The sequence below is a fragment of the Rattus norvegicus genome, chromosome 12, assembly GCF_021556685.1.
Source record: "Rattus norvegicus strain SHRSP/BbbUtx chromosome 12, alternate assembly SHRSP_T2T, whole genome shotgun sequence".
Taxonomy (NCBI): domain Eukaryota; kingdom Metazoa; phylum Chordata; class Mammalia; order Rodentia; family Muridae; genus Rattus; species Rattus norvegicus.
The window spans coordinates 23,687,828-23,697,638 of NC_141545.1; the positions used below are offsets into that span (position 1 = coordinate 23,687,828).

Consider the following 9,811-nt stretch of genomic DNA (forward strand, 5'->3'; position numbering starts at 1 on the left):
TCCTAGGATTTATTGGTTAGCTGGCCTGGCTTACTTGATTAGTTCCAGCCAAGATAGAGACCCAGTGTCAGAAATTAAAACACAAAACAAAACAAAACATGGACAGCTTTTGAGGAATGATGCCCTGGCATCAGCAAGCACAAATTACATGAACGCATATCCCCAAAGTTTAAAGAGTGGAACTTCCACTCTCTAACCTTAGGTAAAATTCAATCTTGATTTTTTTTTTTTACTATCATTTAATTGGATAGGTGGCTCATTGATTAAAAGTGCTTGCCCTTTCAGAGGACCAATGTAGGCAACTCACAGTGCCTATAACTTCAGCTCTGGAGGGTTCCTGCACTCTCTTCTGGCTCTCAGGATATGCCCACACAAATACACAAGTGAAAATAAAGTAGAACTACACTCTAGTAAACTCTTACATAAATTCGACATTTTTTTACTTTGTCTCATTTGAATGTTTTGCTCATGCTATTTAGAAACTCTGAAAGAGGTCAAAAGTGCTCCGATCTTAGTTTCTCCAGTTTGCTTCGGAGTCAGTATACCTGCTCCTGCTTTGCTTTCTTTTCAGGGCTGTGGGCTGTGGACTGTGGTGAGACAGACAGACAGACACACATATATTAAAGGATTGGAGGAGTGGCTCACAAGTGAAGAGCACTGGCTGCTTTTAGAGAGGACTGGATTTCAGCTCCCAGCACCAACATAGAGGTTCACAACCGCTTGTAATGGCAGCCTCAAGGGATCCATCCAGTGCCCTTTCTGGCCTCCAATAGCACCAGGCACACATGCAGTGCACACACATGTAGGCAAAACAAAAATAACATCTTAAAACAACAAAAGCTGAGCATTAAACCCATAATCCCAGCACTTAGGAGGCCAAGATTCAATGCAAGTTCAAGAGCAGCCTGGTCTACAGAGCAGGTTCTAGACCAGACACTGAGACTATCTCACACATAAAAGAGGGGCTTTCTTTTTCTTTTTTCTTTTTTAACAGTTTATTATAATTTATTTTATTTAACAATCTAGGAAGTTCTCGGCCATCAGCAGTTCCAGTGCAATTTCAGGTGCAATTGGGAATTCAGGAATTTCAGTGGAGCTGTTAGTATAGCGGACCCTGTAGGTAAAATACATGCACACTTTCGATAGCGCATGTGAAGGGATCTCTCTAAAATTGACCTCATTGGTTTCATTCTCCGCAAACTGACCTGGACCACTCAACATGGCCTTTATTGTTCCTGATGTTAATGCATGTTCTCTTTTTACAATAAATTCATGACCATCAGAAGATATTAATTTCACATACATGGCATCAGGGCCTTCATAGCCACCATAGGTTTTCTCCTCTCCATCCATTATGTTCTTATAAAATTCTATTTGATCCCAGAGGAACTTACTAGTTTCCTGGCAAGGCCGAGAAGTAGTCTGCTAGTAACTTGCATCCGAAGGAAGTCAAAGAGGGGCTTTCTACTTAGGACACTTCTGACGCCAGATGTCAGTTTGGTGGTTGACTGGTGGTTTCATGGTTCTCTGGACACCTATGACAACCTGCAAGTCACGTCAATTCTGACACTGCTTGAATATAGCGTAGACCCCCACAGGCAAGGGACTCAGTCTCACAAAACTGTCCTCACTCCAAATGCCAGGCAGGAGTCTCCAGTTTCCACCTGCATTTTTGGCTCCCTGTTTAGCTGTTAATCAGTGATTTCGATAACCTTTTTCTCTTTCTTAGAATGGCTCACAGCCCTCAAGAGAATGCTTTGCTTACTGGCTTATTAAAAGAATAAGACAATGGTCAGAGATGGCTCAACTGGTATTGGCTGTTCTTCCAGAGGACACAGGTCTATAGTGAGAATTTTGGTTTCTTTAAAAACCCAGTTATGCTAAGTGAATGTTTTTGTTTTAATCCCCGGTGTGGGAGAAGAGGGTGCTTCACAGCAGGTGCTTATGATTTGCCTTGTGCACTAGCAGGGGCGTGATATTTGTCAGCTGCAGATAGTTTAACTCTGGAGAAAGGTATAAATGGGAGAGCCCTGAGAAGGCCTGTGGAGGCTGCTGATCCTAGTTGCTGTTAGTGCGGTTTGTCAAGTGTTCCCAAGCAAAAGGAAGTTGGAGCTACTCTGATGAAGGATGGACTTGCCCCAAGAAACCCAACATCCCTAATCAGCAGGAAGTAGTTGTTTTATTGACTGAAAGATCTATGCCCCTTTCCCCTCTAACCCCTAGTTTCTCTCCTACCTAGTGTTGGGGGGTTGGAAGGGATTAATGTGGAATAAAGGTTGGAAGGGAGGTCGAGATAAAAATCCAATAAAATAGCTAAGAAGTGAACAAAACCAACACAGGCCCAACTCTCAGCACCCGCATGGCAGCTCACAACTATCCATAACTCCAATATGGAGGGTTCCAACACTCTCTTCTGGCCTCCAAAGTATCAGGCACACATGAGGTACACAAACATACAGTTAGACAAAACACCCACACAAAAATAAACCGTTTCAAAGTGAAAAGGATAAATATCTTTTCTATTTCTTTTTTTTTTAAGATTTATTTATTTTATGTGTATGAGTACACTGTCGCTGTCTTCAGACACACCAGAAGAGGGCATCAGATCCCATTACAGATGCTTGTGAGCCACAATGTGGTTCCTGGGAATTGAACTCAAGACCTCTGGAAGAGCAGCCAGTGCTCTTAACCGCTGAGCCATCTCTCCAGCCCTTACTTTTCTATTTCTGTGATAAGACACAATGACCACAAGCAACTTGGGAAGGAAAGGGTTTATTTGGCTTACATATCCTAAATCACAGTCCATTTGAGGGAAGCCAAGGCAGGGATCTGGAGGCAGGAGCTGGTGCAGAGGCCATGTCAGAGTGCTGCTTACTGGCTTGCTCAGGCTGCTTTCTTACAGAACCCAGGACCACCAGCCCAGGGCTGGACTCACCTACAATGGTGTGGGCCCTACCCAGCACACATGAATTAAGTGACTGCCCTACAAGCTTGTCTTATGGAGGCATTTTCTCATTGAGCTTTCCAGCTCTCGGTTGACTCTAGCCTGTGTCAAGTTGATATAAAGCTACCTAGCGGCATAGGAGAGAAATGAACAAGCTAGGTGAAGACATGCATGGGGCGAGGCATGAGGTGGCTGTCATGCTTTTTTGAGCAAGCTTCCCAGCACCTGTGTTCACCCACCTGGAAACTCCAGGACAGATATGACCAGAGTGGTGATGAATGGTAAGCCTGCTATCAAAGAGAAATTGAGTCTTGATCACCCCTTACTGGCCGAACAAACATTCATATGGCTGTAAAAACAAACAAACAAACAAACAAACAAACAAAAAACTCACACAACCATATGCCGGGCATGGTGGCACATGCTTTAATCCCAGCACTGGGAAAACAGAGGCAGGCAGATCTGTCTCTGAGTTCAAGGCAAGCCTGGTCCACAAAATGAGTTCCAGAACAGCCAGGGCTGTTTACACAGAGAAACCCTGTCTCGGGTGGGAAGGAGAAAAGAAAGGAACAAGACAGACAGACAACCATCTTGGGGATCAACATGAAAACACATTGGGTGTGATGGAGCACACCCGCGATCCATGCACTCGGAGGCTGAGCAGGACTGTGAGTTTGAAGGCAGTCTGGACTGCATTCTGAGAGCCTAGAGGGTGTGGGAATGAGTGGGTGATTGGAAGGGAAAGCAGGAGAGGAGCGGGCAAGAGAAGAATAGTTTTGGAGGCAGGGAAGAAGAAAAGAAAGCGGGGAGAACTCACCTCGGTAGAAAAGAAGGGAGTCAGGGATTGCAGTAAACACTGCGGGGTTTTCTTTCCCTGTCTGGGTTTCTGTGACATGGAGAAGGGAATCCACCTTCTTTGTTGAATCAAATCATCTCTGAAGACAATAAAGAACAGAGTGATAATAGAGAACAGTGGACAGTCCAGAAGTCATAGAAGTGAGTCCAAGCCCCCAGGCTTACCACATTTTTATATATTTGGTTGTGAGCCTAGCCTTTAATGGCTGAGCCATCTCTCCAGCCCCTTACCACATTTTAAAAACTGTATTTCGTGCTTGTCTGTGTAGCGGTAACTGTTAATCTGCTCTTTGCTTTCTGGCTGTGGTGGCCCGATACCACCTGCCCCAGTGCTCTGGAGTCCCTAATGAAAAACACAAACCCTTAAGGTTACTTTTAATATGCCCTAAGCTAGCTCAATGGTTGGGCCACTCTTGAACCTCCACATGGTTAACACACTCTCCTCTCCGGTATCTTGAGTTATTACTTTCTAAAATCTATACTTTGTCCCTGCTACCCCAAACCCAATGAGAAGTGGCCCCTGGGGCCATTTTCCAAGATTCTTCCATGGTTAGTCCTCGGTCCTCCGCAGTTCTCATGTTTGTATTCCTTCCCTCTGCTGTGGTGCGCTCAGCCATTGGCCACTGGCTCTTTATTGACCAGTCAAAAAACCAACTGCTAGCAGGGACCTGCAGTGGATGTGCAAATTCCCATGTAAGCACAAATTGAATCCCCAGTGTGTGTGTGTGTGTGTGTGTGTGTGTGTGTGTGTGTGTGTGTGTGTGTGTGTGTAGGTCAGAGGAAAGGACAATTTGCAAATATTGGTTCTCTCCTAGGAAGTAGGTCACAGGGATCGAACTCAGGCCATCAGGTTTGGTTGTGTCTTTGCCTGCTAAACACATCTTTCCAGTCCACAGTTTACATTCTATACTCCAAGGTTGAGAAGCAAGTTCCTGGCATGACCATGGAATGTTTAGGGCAATTCTAATTTTCCAAATATGATTCTGAGTGTGGTGTGTGCAAACGTTTGTGTTAGTGTTTGCACTCAGAGACCAGACAAGGACATTAGGTGTCCTGCTCTGCGGCTCCCCCACCTGATTCCCTTGAGATAGTCTTTCACTCAACCTGGGTGCAGGCTCCTGTATGGCCACGGTGGCCTTTTATATGCCTGGTGGGGATTCACACTGTGGTCCTCACACTCCTGTAACAAGTGCTCGTACCCACTAAGCCATAGCCCCAACCCCTTCTTCGGGCATTTTAAAGCATTTAAAACCTCTCAGGCATAAAATCTACCAAGGAGAATGACTAGTTTGGAGTGATGGTGAAATCCCAGGGCTCCTAAAACTAAGGCAAGAGGCTGACAAGCTTAAGACTACAGCACATACTACATGTCAAAACTCCATCTCAAAACAATAAAAGCTATGCCTTTCATGACATCAACACACTAGGAGTGGTTTAATGAAACACAGGAAAGCATATTTTTTGCCTAACTTGAAGAACATTTTTACAACTAAGGAACTCTCTTCTAGATTCGTGTGATGGTAAAATGACTGTCGATTTCATGGGGTTTTCAATTACTATGGAAACAAACCTGTCCTCGAGGTATTATCTAGATTAGATTCATCACACGGGGCTACCCACTGTAAATGTGGCATTTCTGTGGGCTGGGTTCACAGGCGGGAAAAGGAGAAAAGGAGCTGAACACCAGCATTCATCTCTGTCTTTCAGCTGTGACTTTAGTGTGACCGCAACCTCAAACTATGACATTAGAACCCTTTCAGCCCAGTACTCAGTACTGGGGAGGCGGAGGCAAACAGATCTCTGTGGGTTCGAGGCCAGTTTAGTGAGTTGCAGGACAGTCTTGGCTACTTGGAGAAACCCTGTTTTGAAAAACAAAACAGAGGGTTGGGGATTTAGCTCAGTGGTAGAGCGCTTGCCTAGCGAGCGCAAGGCCCTGGGTTCGGTCCCCAGCTCCGAAAAAAAAAAAAAAAAAAAAAAGAAAAACAAAACAGAGAGAAACTCTTGAACATAAACAACAAAATCAGAAAGAAACAAAAAAACCCTCCTTTCTTCTTGAAGTTGTTTTTGTCAAGTGTTTTGACAGAGAAACAAGACAAGCAGCTAATGCAACCAGAAAGCCCTTGGCCAAGAACACAAAAGTAAAAGGTCACTGGAGCTAGCATAAGGGCATGTGTCAGAGGTTAGCCTGCGGATACCCAAGCCAAGCCGACAGGGTCAGTCAGCCACATTTGACTCTTCTTCCTCATCACTGACTGCGTCTGTAATGATTCGTTTACAAACCTGCGTTCATGTGTGCATGTGTGCATGCTTGTGTTTGTGTAGGTTTGTGTGTGTGCATATAAATACCGACACATGCCATACTGCAAGTGGGGAGGCTCAAGGACAGATATTGGTCCTCGCCTTCCACAGAGACAGTCTCTCTTTTTAAATTTCCCACTGCATGCATCAGGCTACCTGACAAGAAAATATTGAGAGCCTCCTGCCTCTGCCTCAACCCTCTAGTATGTACAGGAGGCTGCGATTAGAGTTGTTTGTGACTGTATCTGGTTCTCACATGGGTTCTAGACAGACGAACTCAGGGTCAGGCTTGCTTAGTAGTGGTTTGGATGAGATGTGTCTTAGTTAGGGTTTTATTACTGTGAACAGACACCATGACCCATGCAAGTTTTACAAAGGACAACATTTAATTGGGGCTGACTTACGGGTTCAGAGGTTCAGTCCATTATCATCAAGGAGGGTGGGGAACATGGCGGCATCTGGGCAGGCATCATGCAGGAGGAGCTGAGAGTTCTACATCTTCATCAGAAGGAAGCCAGGAACAGACTGGGCATGCTCAGGCAGCTAGGAGGAGGGCCTCCAAGCCCACTCCACAGTGACACACTTCCTCCAACAAGGCCACACCTTCTAATAGTGCCAACCCCTGGGCTGATCATATGCAAACCATCACAAGGTGCTTCCCATAATCTTGGGCATTTAAATACTTGGTCCTTGTTTTGTGGTAAAGCTTAGGGAGGCTTAAGAAGTGTGGCCTTGCTGGAGGAGATGGATTTTGAGAGGCCAAAGATTTGCCATTTGTAGTGTGCTATGTTGCTTCCTACTTGGAAGTTCAAGATGTGAGCTTGTAACCTCTAGTTGATGTGCCTGGCCGGCTGCCAACAATAATGAAACCTTACCCTTCTGGAACCAGACCCAAATAAACCTTTCCTTCTGTAAGTTACCTTGGTTGTGGGGTTTTATTACATCAATAGAAAAAGTCCGGCTGGGGGTTGGGGATTTAGCTCAGTGGTAGAGCGCTTGCCTAGCAAGTGCGAAGGCCCTGGGTTCGGTCCTCAGCTCCGAAAAAAAGGAAGAAAAAAAAAGAAAAGAAAAGAAAAGAAAAAGAAAAAGTCGGGCTGGAGAGATGGCTCAGTGGTTAAGAGCACTGGCTGCTCTTCCAGAGGTCCTGAGTTCAAATCCCAGCAACCACATGGTGGCTCACAGCCATCTGTAATGAGATCTGATGCCCTCTTCAGGTGTATCTGAAGACAGCTACAGTGTACTTATATATAATTAATAAGTAAATCTTTAAAAAAAAAAAAGAGAAAAAGTCACATATATTTGTCAAGCACTTTGCCCACTGAGCCATCTGCCCAGCCCCCAATTTGGGTATTTGCCACTTGTCAACTTTTGTGTCATAATACATACCTGACACAGTACACATTCTTTTTTTTTTTTTTTCTTTCAGAGCTGGGGACCGAACCCAGGGTCTTGCGCTTGCTAGGCAAGCGCTCTACCACTGAGCTAAATCCCCAACCCTATAGTACACATTCTTGAGACGTATTTGTTCAGTGGACTCGTAGGAAATCAGACTATTTCTGAAAAGGAAATAAAGGAATGCATGTGCTAAACCACAGCAAGTCCTACGTCACAGTAACTAATTTTCCTTGTTTTCCTTTCTTGTTATACGGTTATGGTTATACTAATGGGAAAAGATGGATCATCATAAAATTACTTAATTTAACATGATATGAATGAATAACTTGTCATACCTCATATTTTTGTTTCCTCTGCTTTAGTTTTTAGGTTTTTCTTATTTTACATATGTAAGTGTTCTGTCTTTAGACACACCAGAAGAGGGCATCAGATCCCATTACAGATGGCTGTGAGCCACCATGTGGTTGCTGGGGATTGAACTCAGGACCTCTGGAAGAGCAGCCGGTGCTGGTAACCACTGAGTCAATCACTCCAGTCCTGGTTTTAAGTTTGTTTTTTTTTTTTTAAACAGAATCTCATGTAGGCCAAACTGGCCTGGAATTTATGTAATTGAGAATGACTTTACACACCTGATCACCCAACATCCAACTCACAAGTGCTGGGGCTACAAGTGTGTACCCCCACACCCAGCTCTAAATAAATATATATATACACATATATATATATATTACATATATACATATATATTATACAGATAATATATATGTATGTATATATATAATATTCTGATCTGGGGAAATAACTTGATGACAGAGTACCACCTTGCATAAGGTATTGGGTTCCACCCCAGCACTGAAAAAAGTTATAGTGATAAAACAAATATACACAAATAGAGAATCAAAATCTAGACTCAGCTTTGCTGTCAATTAACACTCCAGCATGCACCGGATCTGGCCTGTCAAGACACTGGTTTCTTCATAAATAAGAGCTCAGGCAGATTGTTCTTTGTGTTGTGCTCCTAATGTTGTATTGTATTCCTGATTGTCAACTTGACTATATCTGGAATGAACTACAATCCAGAATTGAAGGGCTCACCTGTGATCCAGATCTTGAGGCTGGAAGACCCAAGTTTCTGACCTGGATCTTGGCATGGAGATCTTGAGGCACAGTGACTACGAAAAACTTGCCAAGGCAAAGTAAAGTAGTGCATGCCTTTATTCCCTGGAGACTAAGGCAAGGAGATCTCTAAATTCGAGGTCAGACTGAGAAAACCAGTCCCAGATCCGGGCGTGGTGACACACACCTTTAATCTGGGCCACACCTTCTGCTGGAAACCTGCAAAAGGACATCAGAAGGAAGGTTCTCTCTTCGCTTGCTTGCACTTACGTGTCAGCCCAACTGTTGGAACCTACGTCTACAGAAGACCAGCTTAAACGACTAGCCTCGTGGGACTGAGCAACTGCTAGATTCTTGGACTTCCCATTCACAGCTGACCATTGTTGGGGTAGTTGGACTACAGACTGTAAGCCATTCCAATAAATTCCCCCCGTATAGACATTCCCTAAGTTCTGTGACTCTGGAGAACCCTGAGTAATACTGTGGTCATGTACACAAGTGTGTTTGCAAACATGTGAAGGGAAAAGGTGTCTTCTTCAATTGCTTCTCTACCTTGTTTTTGAGACAAGGTGTCACGGACCTGGAACTAGGCTGCCCAGACAACAGGCTGCAGGGATCCTTCCAGCACTCAGATTACAAGCATGTGACATACCGTGGTGGTTTTTTGTTTGTTTGTTTGTTTGTTTGTTTGTTTGTGTGTGTGTGGGGGGGGGGGTACTGGAACTCCAAACTTAAGTCCTCATGTTTGTATAGCAAGCTCTTTACTCATTGATCCGGAGGCAAGTGGGTCGTTTACAGAGTTCGAGACCAGCCTGGTATACATAGAGTTCCGAGCCAGCCAGGGCTATACAATAACTTGTTTGTCTCAAAAGCAAAAAGGGAGCCAGGCAGTGGCTCATGCCTTTAACCCCGGCACTAGAGGGGCAGAGACAGGTGAACCCCTGAATTCGAGGCCAGCCTGGTCTATTAATTTTCAGAACAGCAGGGCTACATAACCACCCCTCCCCCAAAAAATAAAGAAAGAAAGGGGAGATGAGGGGGAGAAAGGGAGTGAGAGAATGAGAATAAAAAAGGAATGGGAGTCTGGGGGAACAGACCACAACTAAGAAGTCCCAGTACCGGTTGACTCAGGATACCGAGAACTCTCGGATTCCTAGAGGGGCGGCTGCGCCCCCTCCTGCGGGGCGGGGCTCTGACGCACTT

The 9,811-nt window shown here is 44.7% G+C and overlaps 1 long non-coding RNA gene and 1 pseudogene across 1 annotated transcript; both read right to left on the bottom strand.

The window, feature by feature from the left end:
- Positions 1-999: 999 nt before the first annotated feature.
- On the bottom strand, positions 1,000-1,368 carry Elocl1 (elongin C like 1; annotated as a pseudogene).
- A 1,815-nt stretch (positions 1,369-3,183) lies between these two features.
- LOC148002232 (uncharacterized) lies at positions 3,184-6,624 on the bottom strand. The gene is made up of 3 exons (XR_015634699.1): positions 6,502-6,624; positions 3,762-3,879; positions 3,184-3,293 (listed from the first exon to the last, which is right to left on the bottom strand). It is a non-coding gene; the product is annotated as an uncharacterized LOC148002232 (long non-coding RNA).
- Between the last annotated feature and the right edge of the window lie 3,187 nt (positions 6,625-9,811).